General features: G+C 43.8%; 3 long non-coding RNA genes across 3 annotated transcripts; 2 read left to right on the top strand and 1 right to left on the bottom strand.

Annotated features, from left to right (window-relative positions):
* Positions 1–209: 209 nt before the first annotated feature.
* On the top strand, positions 210–2304 carry LOC143434778 (uncharacterized). The gene is made up of 3 exons (XR_013104535.1): positions 210–437; positions 1230–1317; positions 2145–2304. It is a non-coding gene; the product is annotated as an uncharacterized LOC143434778 (long non-coding RNA).
* Positions 2305–7880: 5576 nt separating this feature from the next.
* Positions 7881–11127, bottom strand: LOC143434831 (uncharacterized). Its single transcript, XR_013104630.1, has 5 exons — positions 10996–11127; positions 9948–10068; positions 9517–9617; positions 8768–8905; positions 7881–8444 (listed from the first exon to the last, which is right to left on the bottom strand). It is a non-coding gene; the product is annotated as an uncharacterized LOC143434831 (long non-coding RNA).
* Positions 10078–23119, top strand: LOC143434832 (uncharacterized). Its single transcript, XR_013104631.1, has 3 exons — positions 10078–10549; positions 12939–13081; positions 22145–23119. It is a non-coding gene; the product is annotated as an uncharacterized LOC143434832 (long non-coding RNA).
* The last annotated feature ends 162 nt before the right edge of the window (positions 23120–23281 follow it).

The raw sequence follows: 23281 nt of genomic DNA, 5'->3' as shown, positions 1-23281 counted from the left end.
GAATGGTTTGTTTTGGTAGAGACGTTGGCTTCCTAATGACTAAAGTCTCTGCCATGGGGACAAGGGTGAGAGACTACCACTAAGAAGAGACTGTTCCAAGTAGAAAAGGACCTACAATATAGAATAGAGAAGCCTGAGGGCAGTCCAAAGTAAAACTTTTTCAGGTAAGGAAGCTGAGGCCTCCTGGAAGTCATGGGGTTTTCAGACACTAGACTAGGATGAGAGTGATTTCCTGGCCTAAGACCTAGAGTCTGGTCCTAGAGTCTGTTGAAACCAGGGGTGAGGATGCTGGTAAGCATGGTGAACTATTGGGAAGAGGGATGATGCTGTAATTGTGGTGAACTATTGGAATCAGGGATGAAGATGCTGTAAGCATGATGAACTATTGAAGCCAAGAATGAGAATGCTGCAAGCATGGTGAAACACTGGAATTTGAGGTGAGGATGTTGTAAGCATAGTTGGCTATTGCAATCAGGGATGAGGATGCTGTAAGCATGGTGAGCATTAAGGACAAGCACAAGTCTGATGGCTACTTTCCAGCTGCCCCCTAAACCCTTTTGGGTGTCCAAGTCTCCTTAACTAATGCCTTGACTAAGCCTTCCTTTTCCTCTCAACAGATCACAACTGACATCTCCTCTTCCTGGCCTTGTTCTACTTTTTTTTTTTTTTCAAATAATATTTGAAGCCAAGTTTAACACTAAGCAGTGCCCGAGTTCAAACACAAATAAGGGCAGGTGGCCTTCTTCCCTCAGAGACCCACAACTGCCTGCCACTTCCTGTGGAGGAGGAACTGAATCATTGCAACTCCTTCAAGGATCATGCTTCTGGAACCCCACTGTGTCACCCCCCCTTTGCTATGCCTGAACCCATTCTCATATCTATATAGTACCCTATGATGACTGCATTGGGGGCCAAAGATACAAGTTCCCATAAGTGGGATTTAAATATAATCACCTCGATAATGTACAGGGAATTCCTTTGGCAGATTTTGAGATTTACCTGTTGATGGAAGATGCCTAAAATCTAGTCAAGAGAATTAAGCTTTGAGAACACTTGTTCATATTTGGGGAGAGCTGTCTGGTCCATTGATGATAAGCTACCACATTATATATAAATACTCCACACAAGCATCCACTGGGCAGCATAAAGGGGCCCGTGGTGACTCCTGGGAAGCTCAGAAGTGACCAGGGTTAATGCACATCCCCAGAAAATCCAAATCTTATTTCCAGGATGAGAATGAGCTAGCTAGCTGGAAGATGGAGGGAAGCTGGGAACAGAAATGGTGCTCGTCTCTTGAGGATGTCAGACCCGTGCCAGGTAGGAAATGATATTGGCAAACCCCTCATTATAACCGAACAAAAGAATATGGATATGCTTTCTTGTTATCCAAGTTTTTCCTTCTGTTACTGCAGTCGGCGTTCTGTTAAGTATACATTTGAAAGCTCTCTATGTGGTGACTAGAATATTTTCAAGTGCTGTGATTTGCCTGGAAACGGAAAGAGGAAAAGCCTGGTAGAAAAGAAGTCCCATGGGACCTCTGTCAGGATTTGCTTTTTCCTCAGTAACAAAATTGTTCGTCCTTCAGTTTATCCCAGAGAATGAAAGAGAATTTTCAATGTAATGTCTATCCTAGCAAGGTGAAGGGGAAAAATAAAAAAAAAAAAAAAACCTTCTTGAGCCACTTGGGACTCACTTCCCTTGCGTTGCTGAATCTGTCCGGTCTCTCCTTTGGTTGGCTCTCAGCCTTTCAGTGATTCCTGAAGACTTCATTTTCACTTCCTACAAGTGGTAACTTTATCCACACGCATGAAAAACATCTCAGTCCTCTACCAGGAACATCTACTCCTTTTGTACACACACACACACACACACACACACACACACACACACACACACACACACACACGAACGAACGCACGCGCGCACGCACGCACGCATGCACGCACATTCATATGCATGCACGCATCAGTCCCCTAAGAAAGATCAGCAGACCTTCCCTCATCCAAGCAGCAGGCCTTCTCCAAGTGTGAGGACAGGGTTAAGTCTGTCTGCAGATTTCTCAGCTCATTTTTACTTTGGGGCAAAGTCAGGCTCCAGTCCCAGAAATCATCCTCCCCCTCTTTCCCACCTCTTTCTTTCCCTAGGGTATAGTGGAGCCTGGAAGCCCGAGCCTGCCTCCTTGTGATTGGAACATCAAAGGGACAAAAATGCTGAAGCTGATTGTGTCTACCAAGGAAGTGGTGCCTCTGAGAGGGAATGGAGTCACGAGAAATCTGTCCTCCTAAATGGGCAATGCCAGTATCTCAGGGGAGGGGTAAGTAGATTATTAATTGATAAAAAATGAAAGTGTGAGTTTGGCTGCTTCACTTTTCTTCCTGCTTCCCACCCCACCTCCCTTCAGTATTATATTACATCATGGGATAACCAAGCACGGAGACTGTCTCTAGATAAAGCCCCACCCCTACCCCCACACCAGACTTCCCACTTCCTCAACTATGAGAAGTAATTGTTTTCCTTCATTAATTACTGAGCTAGTAGGAGTCTGTTTCAGTAACACGAAGCAGACTAAAACAGTGATGTAATCTCAGCAAAAGGTCCTCCTCTGTAATATAACACCTGACAAAGAGCAATTAAAGTTGTTAATCAATAGATCTTCAAATGAGAAGATTTCGAGGGATGACCTTGCTTGCCATCGCAAGGCCCTTAAACATAGAAAAGGAAAGCTGAAAGAGGGTCAGAGTGAGACAATGCCGAGTCCCACCCAACATTGCTGGTTTTGAAGAAGAGGAAGGGCCATAAGCCAAATGGGCAGCCCCCAGAGAAAATAGACAGCAGATTCTCCTCTTATGTCTGAAAGGAACACACTTTTCCCAGCACCTTGACTTTTGCCCCATGAAACCTCTGTGGGACTTCTAACCCACAGATACATAGGCACATTTGCGTTACCTTAAGCCACTGTGTTTGCTACTTTTCTCAAAGTTGTGACAAAATACCAGGCAGCAGTGGCTTCAGTGGGCAAGGTTTGTTATTCCAGTTCACGGTTTCAAGTGACATCAGGCCTTAATGGTAGAAGAACCTGGTGGTAAGAGCAAGGTCTGTCCCTGGCAGTCAGGCCTTGTAGTACAGCTTTACTCCCACCTTGGCAGATCAGAAGCAAGAGGTGGGACTAAAACTGCAATCAGATAACAACACAAGGCTTATCTTCAGTGACTCTCTTCTGCTGGCTAGGCTACAGATTAGAAGTCCATACAACCTCAGAAAACAGTGCCACCAGCTGGTGACCAACTGTTCACACACCTGAGCCTGTGTGGGAGATTTCACACTGAAACGATAATCACTGCTTGGTGGTAGTTTGTCACAGCAGCCCTGGCAACACTAAAAGAACCACAGGGCTCAGTCCAGTTCAGGGAACACCATTTCACTGACACAAATTATTTCCTCCAATGCACAGATTATCATATGTCACACAGGCATTGTTTGTCTGCCCTAAGACCAAGATTCTGTTTGCAACTGTTTCTGAATTTCAGAAAAAGAAGATGGAGCTCAGGAGATCAATTTCTCTTCATCTTTTTTGTCCTATCTCCAAGTGACTGAGCTGGACACCCACTCTGTATTAGGTTTGCTTCGTGTTCATTTTCATTTCTCTGTCTCTCTCTGTCTCTCTCTGTCTCTCTCTGTCTCTCTCTGTCTCTCTGACTCTGTCTCTGTCTCTCTCTCTCTCTCTCTGTATGAGTGTTTGTGTGTGAGTGTGTGTGTGTGTGTGTGTGTGTGTGTGTGTGTGCATGTGTGTGTGCAGAGACCAGAAGATGCTAGCTCCCTGGAGCTGTAGTCATAGGTGGCTGTGACTCACTTGAAGTGGATGCTGGGAGCTTGACTCAGGTCATCTACAAGAACAGCAAGTGCTCTTATCCGCTAAGCCATATCTAGCCCTGTTTGCTTTGTTTTCCAATTAAAGGGTTTTGTTGACAGAAGAAGAAGGAGTACTTTCTTGCTTACTGCCTGTTTATCTAGCTTGATGATGCCATGTTTACACAGTAGGAGCCCTGGAAATTAATCAATATTTCTGATGAAGCAACAGTGAGCTCCATCTCAGCACACACAGTGGCTGGAAAATTCTGAGCTGCCTACACAGGCCCACCATTAAGGTAGTGCCAATTTGGGTGCAGACCAAGACACAAACATGGCAATGAAGTGAGTCTCAGGAGACTGTTAGTTTCATGGTGTATGGAAAAGTTATATTTGCAAGGGGCTGTGGCAGAATTCAGCTCTAGCAATGCCAGAAAACAAAAGTGATATTTCCATCATCCTTTAACCTACTGAGTGTGGAGACCCGTTATGTCAAAGGGCCATTATAACAGGGGCACAGAGTACCATGTGCAAAGTAATGAGCCAGGTTTGCTCCTGCAGGGTTTCCTCAAACCCTCAGTTGGTAAAAGACAAGACGTACTGTCTGCAAAGTCCACTAAAGCCACTGCAGTAAAGACATGTATAAAGAACCAAGGTGCACTATGTGTTACCCAACCACTGAGTACAAGAAAGAGTTCCACCCCAAGATTGGGGGCTCTCTTGCTTTTGAGTTCTCGGGAATGTGGGAACCTGGAGGTTTTTGCACTCTCAACAGTCACTGATTAACAGAAGAAAGGCAGTCATGTTCTTTTTTTTCTTTTCTGCATTTCTGGACGTTTCAGGTCTCCTGGCATCTTTCTAGTTGTCGTTTTGTAATGCTGCCTCCTGAAGGGGTGCAAAGTGCTCCAGGTGTGGTCTCATTTCTCTCTGAGCTGTGAGGTAATGCTTTCTTTCACAATGAGGCTTTGTTCTTACCTCTCTGTGTCTCTCTGTGTCTCTCTGTCTCCCTGTGTCTCTCTGTCTCTCTGTCTGTCTGTCTCTCTCTCACACGCGCACACACACACACACACCCCTTTCCAAGACCTGAGCAAAAGTAGGTTACCAGCTCCTTCACGAAACACAGACTGGCCAATCATAGGCTCTCACATTTTTTTTCCCCGTGGATTGAGTATGCTGCACCTGTTTCTGAGGAAGCCTCATGTTACCCTGAAATTTTAGAGAGCCTCTCCTCTCCCATCTCAAAGCACAGGTGGAAACCCAAGCTTATCTTACAGCATCCCCATGGGAACAACAGTCCTGCCTGCAGTGAATGTGACCTACCTAGTTAGAACTCGAAGCAAGAAGCATTGGCGGAAATTCTCCTCTGGGCCCCACAAGGTCGGCTTTCAAAACAGTGTACAGGGCGCCATCAGCCAAACAGTGTCCTGGAATTCGGCTGCCATAAAGAATGGCTAGAGATACAGCTTATTATCAGGAGAATGCGATTTTTCCAGAGGAATAAAGTATTTACTAAAAAGAATAGATGAGAGGTGATTTCCTAACCGGTTCTGATATTGGAAGCTGTGGAGTTACTTGAAGCCTTCTGCTTAAGAACATGCAGAAACAGGCCATCTTAGCTTTGAGGTTAGGTGAAGGAGAGGCAGGACTGGAATCAGTATGTCAGTTTTCAAACAAATGCTAAAGTCTGGGTTCTGCCTCAAGTGGGCTTCACTAAACAGCTAAGGTTGGCACACTGAGAGGAATTTTTAGCACAAATCCAATTAGGAAACAAATTACTATTGTCTTTCATCTGGGGGTGGACACTTAATCCCCTTTATACAACGCATGTGTTCCTGTCAACTTAAAAACAGTAATACCAGGCATTCCTTTGTCCAACCAATGCTTGTATACGGGTTTTAATGTGCTCATCTCTCAAAAATGGTGCTTATCAGGAGTCAAGAAATACTAGTCACAGGACACATAGGCTGTCAATGCCAGGAAATCATCATTCATGTTCAGTTCTCTGGGCAGACTAGGGTGAGTCCTCACTTCTTAGATATTCAGGTAATTTGCATGATAGACAGATGAGAATATAATTTTGAACCCTTTGACTTTTACAGTCTGATGAGGTCATAAAAATCCTAAGATCATCAGAAATTCTGGTTGAAGATAACGAATGAGGCCAACTTAATATTGAGCCATCCAGAGCAGGAGGCAGGAGAAAATGTAGTCACTCATATCCTGTTCTTATTTAAAATTGTGACATTTTGGTTCATTATGGAATTTCTTGCCCAGATTTTCCTCTAATAAAATGTTATAATGATATATTATTTGTCATGACGACTGAATTTTCACTGTCCTCCCAAAATCTGTAGCCACAGTCAGTGAGGCTACCTCTTCTTGTCACTGGACTGGACAAACACATTAAGCTCTGTTCTTTCTAGAAACTCACTCCATTAAAAAATATATATAACTGTAAAGACATGTGTTTTGTAAAGATGAGCAAAAGAGAAAGAACTAGATTTGACAGCATCAGACTGGAAGTATGTTTTCTGAAGAGTGATCTGAACGCTGAGCACAAAGCACAGTTGAGAGAGGGTATGGAAGCAGGAGCGTAAGAGGCCGTTACTGGCAAACGTGAGGGAGGATGTGGTTTGAGCAGTGCCCCCGGGGGCTCTGTGCTGAAATCCTGCCATGTGATGGGGCCTTTAGGGGTTGGAACCCAGTAAAAAGCAGTAAGTTCAGCAGGACCATTGGCTGATATCAGAGTTCTTATATGACCCCAGTTAGTTACTGCAAAAGTGGGTTGTTCTGGAACTCTGTGCCAGTTCTCTGTCCTGCTGTATGTTCCCCTTTTTTCATGGGCGTTCCCACTCGCATGCAGCACAGGCAGATGGCCTTCAAAGGTGAGTAGATGTTGGTGCCCTGTTCTTGAACCTCTGAGTTTTTTAAATTTCCCATTTCCAGGTATTTTATCACAACATTTGAAAAATAGACTAATGCAATTGTGCTGAATACAGTCTCCTTCTCGTTTTAGGCAGAGGGCTCTGAGAACTAGCCACATTCTTTCCAAGCAGAAGATGGGAAGTGTTTTATAAGAAAATATCAATAAAGGATGATACCAGCCCAGGGTCTCCTTAGAAGACCATATATGTCCAGCTCCACAGAGTTTTACCAGCACACATACACAAGTGGTCCACTGTGCTGACCACTTAGAGCATGTTCAGAGCAATGATGGACACAATGCAACAGGTTTTTTTTTTTAAATACACTTTGTAGAAAAGAAGTTTCTCACACTGAAGACTAGAACACCAGTAGCTCAGAAATGCGAGAGAAGACCCTGTATCCAGGAAGTCACAAGTGGTGTGCTGCTGCCCAAGGTTTGAAACGGGCAGTATTCCCCAAAGGGGCCGTCCCTTGGGTGGTGCTGTTGTGAGATGCTGTGGACCTTTAAGAGCTGGGGCAATGACTGGATAGATAGCTTAGTGGTTAAGACACTGACTGCTCTTCCAGAGGACCTGGGTTCAATTCCTAGCACCCACACAGTGGCTCATAACCATCTGTAACTCTAGTTCCAAGGCATCTGGCTTCTTTAGCTCTAAGCATGTGTGTGGTGCACAGACACACATGTACACAAGTAATCCATACACATAAAGTAATATAACTTCTAAAAGAAGTAGAGCAAGTACAAGGAAATGCACGCTATGCTGATGTAAGGTTTGTACTGGCCCTGCAAGTACAAGTGCTTAGAATACTTACCACTACCTTAAAATGGGTTGTGAGCTGCTGACAGTCTGTCTCCTTGACCCCAGGCTTGACTCTCCAGAGCTGGAGCCAAAAATAAACCTCTTTACAAGCATCCTGGCCATGGCCTTTGTTATAGTGACACATAGCTGACGAATGAAGATGTTTAGGGACAGGAAACAGTGAGCAAAGAAACAACTTTATAAATAAAGGAGAACTGCCCAGAACTAAGCAACACTGTTTTCTTTTGCTTTTCTTTTTTTATTTAATATTTTTATTTTTATTCACTTTACATCCCCATCAGAGTCCCCTCCATCCTCTCTTTCAAGTCCCATCCTTACAAATTTCTCCCCCATTATCCTCCTTCTCCTCAGAGAAGGGGATCCCCCACTGGGGCATCTAGTCTCAGCTGGTTTAGGCACATCCTTTTCCCACTGAGGCCAAACCAGGCATTCCCAAGTAGGAGGGAAGGGGATCCAATGAGAGAGAACAAAGTCAGAGACAGACCCCACTGTACTTTGTTAGGGGACCCATATAAGACCAAGCTGCACATTTGCTACAAACGTGTAGGGGATCTAGGTCCACCTCCTGCATGATACCTGGTTGGTGGCCCAGGCTCTGTGAGCCCCCATGGTCCCTGGTTAGTTGATTCTGTGGGTCTTCTTGTGGTCTCCTTGACCCTTCTGACTTGCTTACTTCTATCCCCCACTCTTCCACAAGACTCCCGAGGTTCCACTTGATGTTTGGCTGTGGGTCTCTATATCTGTCTCCATCTGCTGCTGGATGAAGCCTCTCAGGAGACACTTACGCTAGGTTCCTGTCTGCAAGCATGATGCTGTTTTCTTAATTTGATAGGTTTATTCTACACCCTGTCCCTGAAAAGCAATTTACAATCATTACAAAATTTTAGAACTCTGGGACAAAAAGATGGCCTAAACCCCTTCAGAGATAAGCACAACCTTAGATCATCAGCATTTAGAAGTGTGTCAGGCCACCACCAGAGATCAGCAATAATTTCTTAAGTGATTTTTCCTCTAGAATTCTGAGTCCAAATAAGTATGGGGAAAGAAAACAGACATATCAGGATATGCAGGATTTTAAGAGCTTTTCATCAAGAAGAGATGGTGTAGTTGCTATTCTATTCCTGTGAACAGACAGCTCTCTTATAAAAGAGAGCATTTAATTGGGGCTGGCTTACAGTTTCAGAAGGTTAGACCATTATCATCATGGCAGGAAGGATGGCAGCAGACAGGCATAGAGCAGTAGCTGAGAGCTTCACATTCTGATCTGCAGACAGCAGGCAGGGAGAGGGGTACCTGAGAGCAGCCACACATTGCTGGGAAAACAAAACAGGTTGCAAAGAAGAAAGGAGAAATGTATCTTGTGAGAAATAAAAAGTGACCAGGGTACTTAGTGATTTGTCTGTGAACCGCATTTACAGTCATAATCATGTAACAAACCAGAATTGTGTTTCTGTTCCTGAGTGTACAATAACTGAATTAAATAACAACTATCTTGCTTTGGGAGGATTGAAAAGTTGGGGAATGGATCTGAATGAAGTACGGGTGTCATAGACAGCAGGGCAGATAAAAACCAAAGTTTTTTTCTCTACCCTAAAAGGGAAGTCAATTCTCAGTGCCACATACAGAAGACCACACACAGAAGAAAGGTGAATGAGTTCAGGACACCTGCAGATGTGAGCAGTGAGCAGAGACTAAGTACCCTGTTGCCCTTGGGGCTTGGGAAGTTGTCTGTGGGGAGTGGGAAACGCTATAGAAGTGCTTCTGTATTTCCTAAGAAGTCCCTTGGAACAATCTGACTTTAAGATGTGTGCATATATAATTTGATAGGAAAAATAAAGGAATTAGGAAATGGATTCTGGGAGCAGAGCTCACAAAGCAACGAGACCATACAGTGGGGAAGGACATTCAGAGGACAGTGGTCTACCTGCAGTGACTGAAGGGCGTGCAGACACACCTCTCCTCCCAGTGGTGCACAGATCTCATCACTTCTGCAAGAAGTCTCCAGTCCTACTGTGCAGCGTTGCTCTAAGAATGAGAGGCACATTATGGGTGTGTTTCTAGTGTAGGCAATAGGGCAGTGATTAGAATGAGTGCAATCCGGAGACCAGCCCACGTAGACGAGAACTAATTACACATTTGATTAAAGAGAGGAGAGAGTTCATCCAAAGTCAAGCTATTTTATTCCCCTGGTTTTGATCTCAGGTTCTTAAATGAGGTTCACTGTGGTTGAGGGAATCCTGTTCCTGCTCTGAGAAGCAATACGGATCGTTCTTTCTCTCCTTCTCCAGCCTGACGGAGAGGCTGTGCACAATTCCACACATGCACATGCCTGGGGGGAATCTCTTCAATCCTCACCACTTTCCCCTTGGGCTCGCTGCACACCCGGAATGCTGTGTGGTTTTAATTAACTCAGAACAGATGTATGTGCAGCTCCATGTTTGTGACGATTTGGATGGCTGTTTCTGCTCCTGTGTATCTAAAAAAAAAAGCTTGAAAGAATGCTGTCTAAAAAGTGAAAACGCTGAAGACTGCTCACTTTAAAACTGAAACAGTTATTATAGCTAGTACTGACTGGAAAAAGAGCTACAATAACAAACCAGTTGTTTCTGGCCTGCTTTCTCAGTCTCAGTTCCTAAACCACGCCCCCATTTCCTGCTTTTCTGCCTTGAACCTCAGGACTCAAAACCTTATTGGCTGTTTCACTCTGGTCTAGGGCTTAAAGTCAGAGGAGAAGGCTGTGGCTCAGTCCTCCAGTCTCGCTCTGTTTTTTGCTTGTTTGTTTGTTTGTTTGGTTGGTTGGTTGGTTGGTTGGTTTTTGTTTTGTTTGTTTATTTGGTTGGTTGTTTTGGCTTCTCCCAAGCTTGCTCTGGGCTGCAGTAACAAGGCTCCTTCCCTCTACACCTTCACAACCGAGGGCAATGCTTTAGTCATTTTTCAAATAGAACAAAATGCCTGAGGTAAGGTAATAATTAGAGACCGGAAACTCATCTTACTGACGTTCTGGAGGCTAGAGACCAAATAAGCTCAGTACTGTGTGTGTGTGTGGGGGGGGGGGGGGGGCCGGGAAGGAGAGGGCTGGCTGGCTCATATCATGATGGTGTCATGAAAGAAGGAAGGATCGTATGACAAAAGTGACAAAGAGTCAGACAGATACAGAAAAAAATAGGCTCATGCTATTATAACAACTGGAATTATGAGAACTAACTGAAGCCTCCTGGGAACTACCTTAATTCCATCTGAAAGCACACCAGCCTTCCAACAGAGGGGGCACAGAAACTGTATCCAAATCAGATGGCAACAGATTCTCATGGATACTAGTCACCATACTTGCCCCCTCCCCAGGATTACCTTGTCTCTACCCCTCCACCACCACCACTCGGGTCACAGGTAAGTTCTACCATACCAGGCTTTTCATGCTGTGTAGCAAGCTCTTCACTCAACGAGCCAGTGTCCCAGGCCCCAGAGTCTGTCTTCTAGCTATGTCCTCTACTGTCACCAGAGTTCTACTCAGAGGGCAACAACATTGCTGACTCATTCATCCCTGCCTCCAGTGTTTGGAACACAGCCTAGAGTGTTATTGGCATTTTCTGTAAACTGGATAAAAGAAATAATGGGTCAATTAGTGGATTTCTATGTAGTGCTTTGTTTTAGGAAAAAACTGAAGGGTGTTGGTTTGTTATTTTGTTTTTTAACACATAAGATCAAGAAACATGAATGAACAGATTTTACTATATGGAATAAGGACATTTGTCACTGCTTATTGTTTGCAATCCAACCATTATTTAGAAAAAAAAAAAAAGTCCTACCCTACAGGAAGCCAAGATAGAGTCAAGATAGACAGCTTCTTCAGAAGTTGTTTCATCGGTAGGTACTGGAGGAAACCTGCAATGGGTTTCAACACCAAGTCTAACATTTTATATGATTTATTATTATTATTTTATATGTCATTAACAAATTTTTTGTCATTGTGGTCATTTGAATAAGGGTATGCCTCACAGTTGATAGTGTAATTTGGGGAGGTCATGGAACTTTTAGGATGAAAAGCCTTGCTGGAGGAACTATGTCACTGGGGGTGGGACTGAAATTTTACAGCCTCATCCCATTTCCAGCTTCCTCTCTCTGCTTCCCGGATATGCATGGGAATGTGATCCAGTCAGCCCCCTGCTGCAGTCACTATGCCTCCTCCATGTTATAGACATCTCCACTGGCACCATACACCAAAATAAATGCTTTCTTCTGTAAATTGTTTCTGGTCATAGTATTCTATCATAACCACAAAAAGTAACTGATAAAAGCAGCATGTTAAATTTCCTGAGTACTGGGGACTAGAGAGGCAGCTCAGTGGTTAAGAGCACTGGCTGCTCTTCCAGAGGACCAATGTTCAATTTCCAGCACCTACATGGCCACTCACAACTATCTGCAACTCCAGTCCTAGAGGATCTGATGCCCTCTTCTGGTCTCCATGGGCACAGATATACATGCATGCAACCCACCCATACACATTAAAGATAGTAACGATTTTAATGATTTCCAGGGTCCTAGATGATGAGGACCCTGATAAACTCACATAACAAAAACTCTAGATCATCGTGACCCCCATAACTTTTTCTTTGTGCCTTTTCACCCTTCGTTCCCCTGACCCAAGCCAACAAGATGACAGCATTTGCTCAGGCAGTGTCATCATAGAAATCTACCAGAAAACAATAGAGAAGGCTATTTTTTTTTGTTTTGTGTTGTTCTTTGGTTTTGTTGTATTTTTCTTCCTTCCTTCCTTCCTTCCTTCCTTCCTTTCTTTCTTTCTTTTTTTTTTTTTTTTTTTTTGGCTTTTCGAGACAGGGTTTCTCTGTGTAGCCCTGGCTGTCCTGGTACTCACTCTGTAGACCACGCTGGCTTTGAACTCAGAAATCTGCAAGCCTCAGCCTCCCAAGTGCTGGGATTAAAGGTGTGCACCACCACTGCCCAGCTCTTTCTTTCTTTCAATGCCTATGGCTTAGTTATGAAATAGGCTGGGGAAGTGACCAACTAGTGTTCATAGCCTCTACAAGGCAAACCAATATTTACCTGTGTTATGGTTGTTTGCACTAAAGCTCTGTGCACAAGTTATGACATAAGGGGTGGTGTGTTGGAGAAATCATTTAATGGTGATGGAGTCTGTGTCAAGATTAGTGCCCATATGGGACACAAAGAGCGAATTCTGCCTCTGTGGTCTCTACCATACAAAGATAGAACATGTTACTCCCATCAAACCTTGAATTTGTCAGGGCTTTCAAATGGGGTGTTTCAAAGTATGAGCTATGTTTGTCGTTTAAGTCAGCCAGTCTATGGTATTTTGTATTTTGTTGTCAGAGCCCAAAGTAACAAAGATAACCAATAAGGAGGGAGAATGGAGGATAAGCTGTTGGATGATCAGCAACAGAGTCAGCAACGCAAAGACAAAGAGGAGACGAGAAAAGATGTCAGCATCCCCCCAGAGTTCCACAAATTCTCAGGTGAGAAAGAGACTTGTTGGTGTGTTGAAGAACATTTTCATGGGGCCTGATTTATCTCAGCAGAAAGTCTCTAGGGGCAGGAGCTAGGGTGACTTCTGACAGCCAATTCTATAAGAGGAACATAATGATACTGACAGCTGTCTTAGAGAGAAATACAGATAACACGTGAATATTTATGAGACTCCCAGATGAAAGCTGTCACTAGCACTAAAAATAAACACACACCTTCGTGCTTGACACCGCTCTTACCTTATTCTCAATGGAATTTTCATGGTGTACTAAATTCACTTGCATCTTATAATAATGACATTTGACATGACAACAAAGTTAATGTCAGCAGTTCTGCTGTAAGACTTCTTATGTCAAAGCACTGCTTAAGCAATGAAGTCATCCACAGGTTAAATTGTACCGTCGGGTCTCATTTCATATGCCCATGCGCAATTTTATGACACAATATATCTTTGTTGGGCCATGGAAGGATATCTTGATTCTTGGCTGGGCATGGGCTTTGAACCCCGACTTCCATGGAGTCAGGTGTTTGGCCACGCCCCCAGAATCCAGGCTCCTACAACTCTAGACCTTCATTTAACTTGTGCTTTGCAGTCACATTTGGCTAAGCAGCCCCTCCCAGAGAGGTTGGCATCACCATACACACACACAGGTAGAGGGCGTGACTACAGGCTTCAGCCTCAAGAGATTTTCATATTCATGAGTTACCTAAAGACCAGAGGGAGTAGCTAAATGAAGTGATTCCCCTCTTCCCCCTCCCCTATTTAAGCCAGGCCCACTCTGGTTTAAACGGGGGGGGGGGGGGGAGGGGGGGCGGTGCACCCAGACCATCTACATCCACCATGAACAATAAACCTTTGGAAATCCACGTACTTCTCCTGTTATTGGGACCCGCAGGCATGGAAGGCTCCCCCCCCCCAGGTTTCCGCCCTGCAATTTCAACATATCTTTAGGTAAAAAACTATCCTTCTTTGATGAAACGAAGAACATTGTTTTAACTTATTTGGAAAAAGAATGAAACAAGTCAACACTTCACATCTGGCATATCACATGTTAGTGTTTACTGTGTACAACCATGTTAACTTCATGGGTCTTCAGAACATCCTTGAACTCCCCTCCTACCTCACCTTTCTAAGTGTTAGCATGACAGACATGTGCCAGTGTGCTTGGCTTTCATGTGTGCAATTCAAACACACATGGAAAATGCTTGTGACAAAGCTGGGACATGGACTCAGGCCCCCATGGCTACCCTTTTGAGGTTATCTTCCATTTGGATGCTGATCCTGGTAGGTGATGGAAAGATACAAAGTAACTCAGACACTGGGGATGTGAAGACACTGAGGAGTCAGAGGTATAGACATTAAATATAAGCTCAACCCCCCCCCATAGAGCCTTAATCAGGCTCCACTTATGTATATTCAAGCTTCCTCACAGTGTGATTGGGTCCTAGGAATCTACCTGCACACGTGTGAACACACTGAATGATATAACTACACAAAAAATTAACATGCAGCTATTAAAATGGCTGGAGCTGGAGAGACAGTTCAGGGGGAGGAGGCACTTACAACTTGAGTTCCACCTCTGTATTCACAAGGTGGCATGAGAAAACTGATTTCTGAGGGTTGACTTAAGACATCACCATGTACCCTGGGACTCACACTCATGCCCACACAATACACTATAAACAAATAGATGATAGGTAGATAGATGATAAATGATGATGAAAAAGATAGATAATGATGATGAAGAAGAAGATAGATAGACAGACAGACAGACAGATAGGATAGGTTAAATGACAGAATTTTGATGCACAAAGATAAAATTTTCTCTAAGACCCACAGTAAAAGGAGTATTTGTGAGAAGCTTTTGCTACATTCCCTGGTCCTTCAGAATATTCCTGAAATAGAAAATATAATTTTCCCCAAGATAGGGGGCATAGAACATATTCTGCAATATACTTTTGTGAGTTTGGTTTTTGAACTATGCAAATATATATTTTTCAAGATTTTATTTTATTTTACATTGTGTTTATGTAAGCATGCACATGTGTGTGTGCATGTGTGTGTGCTTGTGCATGTATGTGTGTGTGTGTGTGTGTGTGTGTGTGTGTGTGTGTGTGTGTGTGTGTTTGTATAGGCACCTGCCTGCCACACAGGGGTGATGGGAACTGATCGTGAATTCTTTGCAAGGGTAGTGTGATGGCTGAACCATCTCTCCAGTTTCATTTTCTATTTTTAATAATTAAATAAAATTCTAGGTAGATATAAGAAAAGGTGGACCAAAGTAGTTTTGGCTGACCTCAGGTGGAGATGTCATGGCCATGTCAATATCCTCCATTATACACTTGCTGGGCATATCATTAGGCTTACTCAATTGTGACCCACATCTTTATTCTCTAAGCCTCAAGAGTCAATAACTGAGATCACTTGACACATTGGGGATGCTTATCCACCTTCCTTCCTCGTAGTCAGGGATATTCTTCAGAGTTACCTTCACCTGAGTTTCTTGGGACCCTTCATTGGGATTCTTCCTTATCAAATGGAGATAAGAATATACAAGCTTTCATGCTTGTCCCAAGTGTGAGTCCAAAAGTAGGCAGATCAAATAAGAAGGCTTTAAAAAAAAATCTCTCAACTACCTGTCTCTCTAGACTTCAAAAGCACATATCTGTTGTTTAAAAAAAAATCTTGAGGAATAAATAAAACTTCCTAGTGTTCTAGGTAGAGAACCACTTTATCCTAGACACCAGCTCTCTCTCCCCCCGCTCAACTCACTGCTATTTCTCTAGGATGCCATTCTTCTGAAATGATATGGATTCCTTCAAAAGACGGTGAGTTTTAGGTTGAGGATATGGCTCAGTCATAGAGCACTTGCCTATCACAGGCAAGGCCCTGGGTGAAAAGAAATGGGGGATTGATAAGGTTAAATCTCCCATCTAAAAGGAACCTTCTAGAGAAATGTCTAAGCCCAGCTGGTGGCTTGTGTACACCCATTCTCAAGAAGGTCAGCAGAGAACTTACTGGCTTTGAGGAACTAGCTGGTGCAGAGACTGGGGAGTCAGTCAAGGACCACAAGCAGGGTGGCCTTCCTGTTAACCTGCTCAACCCTTCCCCACACGGAACAAAGTCTAGAGTAGGTACAAACATGACACAATTTTAAACAGAGACAAAGAAAGGAAAAATCACCTTGGTGAAGAGCCAGCTGAAAACTCTAGCAAATAATGAAGTCTAAGAAGAAATGTCTCCAGCACTATGTAGCATTCTGGCTTGGCATGGCAACTGACACAACAGCTCCCAAGCAGAAATGTGGGCATTGTTGCCAAAGGGCTGTGCTGCCTTTGTCAGAACAAAGTGAGGAGGTGTGGGGGTGTCACCATGGAGATCCTTCTTAACCTGACAGACTCTCAAGCTGGGTCAGTTATTGGGCTGGCTCATAAATCTGGGGAGGATGCAGGTGATTAGAACCTCTGGGTCGATCTGTATGAGGATTCAAGCATCTTTGCTCAGACTGGATGACAAGAGAGAGGGACAGGTGGCTCTTAAAACTGATGATTTGGTCGCCAGTGTGAAGAGATGACTTGTCTTCAGTAATGGCTGCTTCTGCTAGACAGACTTCAGATGGGCAGGTTGCCTGCCTGGCATGGAAGGGAGCCAATCCTGTTCTCTGTCAATTTCCCTCCATGCTGCGGTCTCTTTACCCTTCTTCTGGTTGTATGTGTCCTTGTCTGTCTCTCCCAGACAGAAAAGGCTCATTATCTTTTTCATTCTCTGTTCCCCCTTCCCTTCCCTTCCCTTCCCTTCCCTTCCCTTCCCTTCCCTTCCCTTCCCTTCCCTTCCCTTCCCTTCCCTTCCCTCCTTTCCCTTCCCTTCCCTTTCCTTTCCTCTTTCCCCTCCTTTCTTTTCTCTTCTAACCAAAAGACAGAAGGCAGGAGCTACATAACAACCTCCCCTTACTGCATAAATGCACAGAAAAGCCTACATTAATTACTTGCCATAGGCTGTTTTCTGCAGCAGACAGAGAAATATATAAAGAATAGATTATTTGGCAGATAGTATGGAAACTACAAAGTCCATGACCATGGCCACAACAACTGGCAAGGCTTTCTGATCTGTGTCACAAGATGACAGAAGGCAAGTGAATATATAAGAGACAGAGAGCAGGAACAAGCAAGGAAGACAAATAGGGCAGGAGGGACAAGAACTCATCCATTTGTGAAAAACCCACTTGGAGGAAAATGGTATCAAACCACTTATAAGGGACAGACCCTCACAATTTCAGAGACCCACCTCCCAGGACTGTCATAAGGGTAATTAAGTGCCAATATGAGTTTTAAGAGGATATTCAATCAGTACTTCTTATGAAGCAGTAGAATTGGGAATAAGATGTGAGCACTACACCTTAGAACATTGGTTCTCAACACTTCCAATACTGCAACCCTTAATACAATCCTTCATGTTGTGGTGACCCCAACCGTAAAATTATTTTGTTGTTTCTTAATAACTGTAATTTACTACTGTTATTAATTATAATGTAAATATCTAATATTCAAGTAAACTCTTTTTTCCCCCACTGTAGTAGACACCCCAACAAGCTGTTGATCAACTCTGTAAGTACCGACACAGTAAGGAAACATCTTTAAGTCAATTTGATAATATTATTAAATAGTGTCCCTTTAATTTTAAAATTGTGGGGCAAAAGTAAATAAAATCAACTGGGAGTTTAATTGTTTAAGCTGATGAGTATAATATCCTTTAAAAATAACTCCACTGAGTCTGGTTAATGTTGCCTATATGCCTATGGGTATGGGGCCATCCACCCAAGCACGGGCAACTTATGAGGAGCTACAACCCTAAAGAAAAATAACTTTCCCTCTCCCACAAGCCATCATCTGCCAATAACTCCTCAGTGGAGTTAGGGTCTCAAGAGCACCTTCTGTCTCCAAGCTTAGAATGATGACTGGCTGGATCTTGTGTGGGTCTTGTGTGGACAGCCATGGCTGCTTTGAGATCATGGTGGCAGCAACCATGTGTAGAAGACACAGACTCACAGCTGTCTTTCCCAGCCTCTGGGTTTTAAAGTCTTCCAGATGTTCCCTTTGGTGGGAGCAGGTAGTAGTGGTGACACAGGTGTCCATTTACAATGGAGACTTCAGATGTCTTTCTTGCTCAGGCACCATAGTAGGGTCTCACATGCTTGCTCAGTCTCTCAGCCTGTAACATGAAGGTGTAGTGGCTTTGAAGACTTTCTAGCTCCACACTCTAGGATTCAGCAGCTGTGAATTTTTACACATCTGTGAGATGTGATTCTCTTGTTACTGCCTGTAGTAGTCAAGGCTTCAGCAAGACAGTGAATCTGAACTTGGACTTGAAGGAAGAGGAGCACTTGAGCTGATGGGACATAAAGTACACCCACATAGTACATAAAGGACACTCACAGAGAAATGTGAGACCAAGTGGCTCTGGGTTCTGATCAGAGCCAAGCTGATAAGATTGGCCCTGCTTAGAGCTCATTCGTGACATATGCCAGGGCTCAGGAGAATACTAGCCTCCCCTAAATATTTTGGGGACCTTGTGAATAGAACAAGTTTGTCTGTCTTTGAAACTAATGCATGGACTGAGCAAAGATAACCCCTCTACAAAGCAGTCTGAGATGAGACTAGGAGCCTTGCTGTATGGTGCTTGGGATTTACTCTTTCATTGAACACTCATCTGACTACCCCAGGGGCTCTTCTTTCTAGGGGTAGGAAGCCAAGGAGAATGGGTTGTGGCTACATGGACACTTGACAAAATTCAATTTTTAAGTTCGTGGCACATGCTGTTTCAAATTCTTTCACACCCTGAAAATTCCACAGTCCTCCTTGGTGTTGCTAAAGTCATAGAGTGCATAGCCAACATTGTACCAGGAGCTTTCTCTATGAGGAGAAGCATGGGAGTTAGCCACTTTAATTACTACTCACAGACACTCCTTTGAATGGTTCCTGGATGCTTCAGCTATTATTATTCTGGTTGCTTCTAAAATAAAGACTACAAAGATTCCTATCTTATTTTCGTGAAGTCAGTTTTTCTAAAGTAAATTACAGAGCTCGGAAGGAGAGGAATACTATTTTCCAGATGAGCTCAGAGTATACTTGATGGTCAGGAACAGGGGCTGTGTTTGGATGAGCCAGGTATAATTTATGGGGTTACCGGCCGGCTTATATCAACATCCAGGGAGTACACTGTCATCTCTGTAGAGGAAGTGGCCCAATTATCATTCTTTCCAAGATATCTTAAGTGACCTCCTGAACTTGGGCTGTTTTGAGTTGCCACTAGTATTGTGTTTCTATGTTGCTCTGTCTTCTGTTGCTACAACAAAATACTGGAGGCTGCACAATGTATTAAAAAATAGAGAAGTCTAGGGCAGATGGGTGGGCTCAATGAGCAAAGGTCTTTGTTGTACAAGCATGTAGCCTGAGTTTGATCCCTGGGGCTTATATCACATTGGAAGGAGGAGAAAAAGTTCCAAAATATTATCCTCTGTAACCTCCACATGTGTACTGTGGAACATGCAAGCCATTACGACATGCATTATGCACCAAGAATAATGACAACAATACAAACAGTTAATTTAGATAATAGTTTTGAAGGCTGCAAGGCTGGACTTAGGTGGCCTCATCTGTTCAACCTCTGGTAATGGCCCCCTGGGCTTGGTCACATTTTGACAGATGGCACTGTAGCAGAAATATATTTCAGAGGGAAATACAGAGACAGAAATTCAGAAGTATAGCTTGCTCCTTCATAACTATTCACCTTTGAGAGAACCAAGTTCCATGAGAACATGTTTATCCCTTCCAAGAGCAGTGTCCCCGCCCACCCTTCACTAGGCTTCTCTTCTTAATGGCCATATCACCTCCTATCTACTAGTGCCCAAGCCCCTAGCATGCAAACCTCTGGGGATACTTGACATCCAGACCGTTGCATGTGGCTGTTATTTCCTAGTACACATAGATTCCACCAGCTGGGGAGGAAGAGGCAAGACTTGATTGGACTTGGTTCACTTAGAACACTTTGTTCTCAGCCTCCAGCTGAGACTAGCTATGGGCACAGGTGGCCACCAGTAAGGTGACCATGCAGCAGAGCAGGTAGAAGGTCAGCTTGCATGCAGGAATGCCATGTAGGGAAGGGCAAATTTCCAGAACATCTGTCTATACCAGGACAAAAGGCCTATCCAGAGAAGCTTCTGGGTTAGGCCGGTAGGGTTAGGGGAAAGAATGAACACCAGCTGCAATGTCCCTTCTCCTGGGAATGTTAGCTTGTGACACAGTCCTTAATGTCATCCTCATTGAGAAGCAGCCTAGAAAATGTTTTTTTTTTTAAGTAGGTGAAACTGAAAAGAAAATAGGACAGTGAAGAAAGAATCTGAGTCCCAGGAACACTGTCTACCCATACTAAAACCAGGGCCAAGCAAAGCAAGGGTAAAAGGGGTGTGGCCCCCACAAAACCCTTCTAGTCAGTGTAATACAACTGGCCATGTGGAGCGCTTGTTCCCTGAGCTCTCCGATAATTCCCAGGCCATATTCCAGGGTGTCTCATGAGAACAGCCATGGAGGGTGGTGGTGGCTGCAAGTCACCCTTTGACAGTCAGCCTTGGTCAATTAATTGTTAGCACTTATTTGTGCTTCTGGGAATGTAGCTAAAACAATTCTGCGAAGAGTGAGAGCCCTTTGAAGATGCCACATCTATCTTTGAGGACCTCAGCCAGAGCCAGAGTGCGTAATAAGTGCTGGGATGCCACTCAGGTCAAAGCTACCATCTGAAACATCCAGGGGCTTTAGTTAGGCATCACTGAAGTGCAAGCATACCAATGGAGAAGTCACTGGCTGCCACCAAGGACTCAACTAAGTCAGTGTCTGGAGAGCTGTGCTAGGAATGTAGAAGAACAGGGTTGCTCTGGGGCAGCAGACAACTAGGAAGGACACTGCTGATAAAGTGAGGAATACAGGGTCAGGGGGCATCTGGAATCTGGTGCCCGCCAAAGCAGCATGCTGATAATGTGGAAGGGAAGGATGGAAGCTCTGGAACCGGACTCGCCTAGCCTACAATTTTGCCCTAAGCCAGGCCTGCGTTAAGTTTCAAAAAGGAACCTGTCAGCAGACCAGAGGAGGACTATGTGATTGATATTTGCTGACCTTGCAGAGGCCCAGGTAAATGGGACCTGAACCTTTGCCCTGCCTGTCACCTGCCATCATCTGAGAGCATGGAGGGTTCACATACCCTAGTGGATGGGTGTGGTAAGCTAAGAGGAAGTTGTAGGTGGGGCAGCTTTATGGAAAGACAGTTTCGGGTGAGATGCCCAGCTTTTTGGCAAAAAATTCAGTAGATGATCCTTTAGGACTTGCTCAAACCCCAAAGAGCCTTCCTTGCATAGATTATGATTTACTTCATTATATTATTATTAATCTTATTTAAAAGAGAAAGAGACAAAACCATCCATCTCACACACACACAACAAGTCAAGAAGCAGATTTTTTTTCTGCCTTCTTATTCTCTACAGTGGAACTTCCAGTTCCCCTGCTGGGGCCCTCCCTGACTTTGCTCACTGTTAAATTAAAGACTTGCCCTCCTGGAAGACCCCAGAAGCTAAAACAAAACAGAAATAAACCCACACAAAGTATGGAGTGGCCTACTTGAGCTTGGAGCCTAAAGATGTCATTCTCCCCTGCCTGCTTGCACGCATTCAGCTTGCTCCTGTGAGAAATGAACAACCTACATAATGAAGTAAAATGAGATTTAAAACAACAGCATGACAGATTCACCAAGATAACTCTCATGATTTAAAACGAAAAATTTAAGATAGATAGATAGATAGATAGATAGATAGATAGATAGGGATAGATATATTTAATTTGCTTGACATAAGTGCACTCATTTATAGAATAGTATGTGATGTTTCAGTACAGATAAGGGTTATATATGGCAAACATATGGTCCTAGTTTGGGTTTTATTGCTGTGAAAAGACACCATGACCAAAGCAACTCTTATAAAGAGTAACATTTAATTGGGACTGGCTTACAGTTTCAGAGGTTCAGTCATTGTCATCATGGCAGGAAGCATGGCAGCCTATGGGCAGACATGGCGCTGGAGAAGGAGCTGAGAGTTCTACATCTTGATCTGAAGGCAGACAGGAGAAGACTGTCTTTCTCGGGCAGCCAGGCGGAGAGTCTGTTCTGCACCAGCCAGACTTGAGCATCGATATGAGACCTATCATCCTTACCTCTGCAGTGACAGACTTCCTTTAACAAGAGTACACCTCCTCCAGTAAAACCACACATCTCAAGTGCAAACTTGAGAGATGAATGAGGGAGAATGAAAAGGCGGAGACTTCTTTGGGTGACTCAGTAAGTACAAATATTGAGATAAAGACTGAAAGGACCTGCTACTGGCCCCAGCCTTGGGAATCACCGTTTGAGTCTCAGCTTCTAGAAGATCAGTGATGTCTGTAGACTCCACATAGAAGTAAACTTGTGCTGAATTGTCTTTCTTATTTCACTGGAGAGAATAAAGTTTGATTTTGCTATTCAAAATTCTTTAGAATCCAACTGTTGGAGATCACTAACCATCACAAAACCTTTACATATGGTTGGTGATTCCAGTCTCAGGCAGATCTGTCCTCAAATCACCAATGAGATCTGCTGGAACCATATTGTTCCTTTCGTTCAAGGCAGGATGACCCCTGAAATATTTCAAACAGTATACAGTTAGTCCAATGTGAAATCTTTTGGGTTTTGTTTTGCTTTGTGTTTTTTTGAGACAGGGTTTCTCTGTGTAGCCCTGGCTGTCCTGGAACTCTGTAGACCAGGCTGACCTCAAACTCAGAAATCTGCCTGCTTCTGCCTCCCAACCAATGTGAAATCTTAAAATACAATAACTGTCAGGTGTTACAACAGTGTACCCTTTTAAGTCCAGCACTTGAAATGTAGAGGCAGGAGGATCTCTGTGAGTTCCAGGCCAACAAGCTTCTCTGGAACACACTTGCAAAGCTGAGATGTAAAGTATTGCCACATCTTATAAAAAATTGCTTCTTCAAAAAATGTTTGTCTGTATGACGTATGTATGTATGTGTGCATGTATTTAGTATGTATGTGTGCACACGCCTCACAAGCAGGGGTCAGATAAGCCTCATATTATGCTAACCCTCCGTGCCACACAGTG

Source organism: Arvicanthis niloticus, chromosome 17, assembly GCF_011762505.2.
Source record: "Arvicanthis niloticus isolate mArvNil1 chromosome 17, mArvNil1.pat.X, whole genome shotgun sequence".
NCBI lineage: Eukaryota > Metazoa > Chordata > Mammalia > Rodentia > Muridae > Arvicanthis > Arvicanthis niloticus.
Note: the sequence above shows the minus strand (reverse complement) of the source record. Positions and strands in the feature narration are given on the sequence as shown.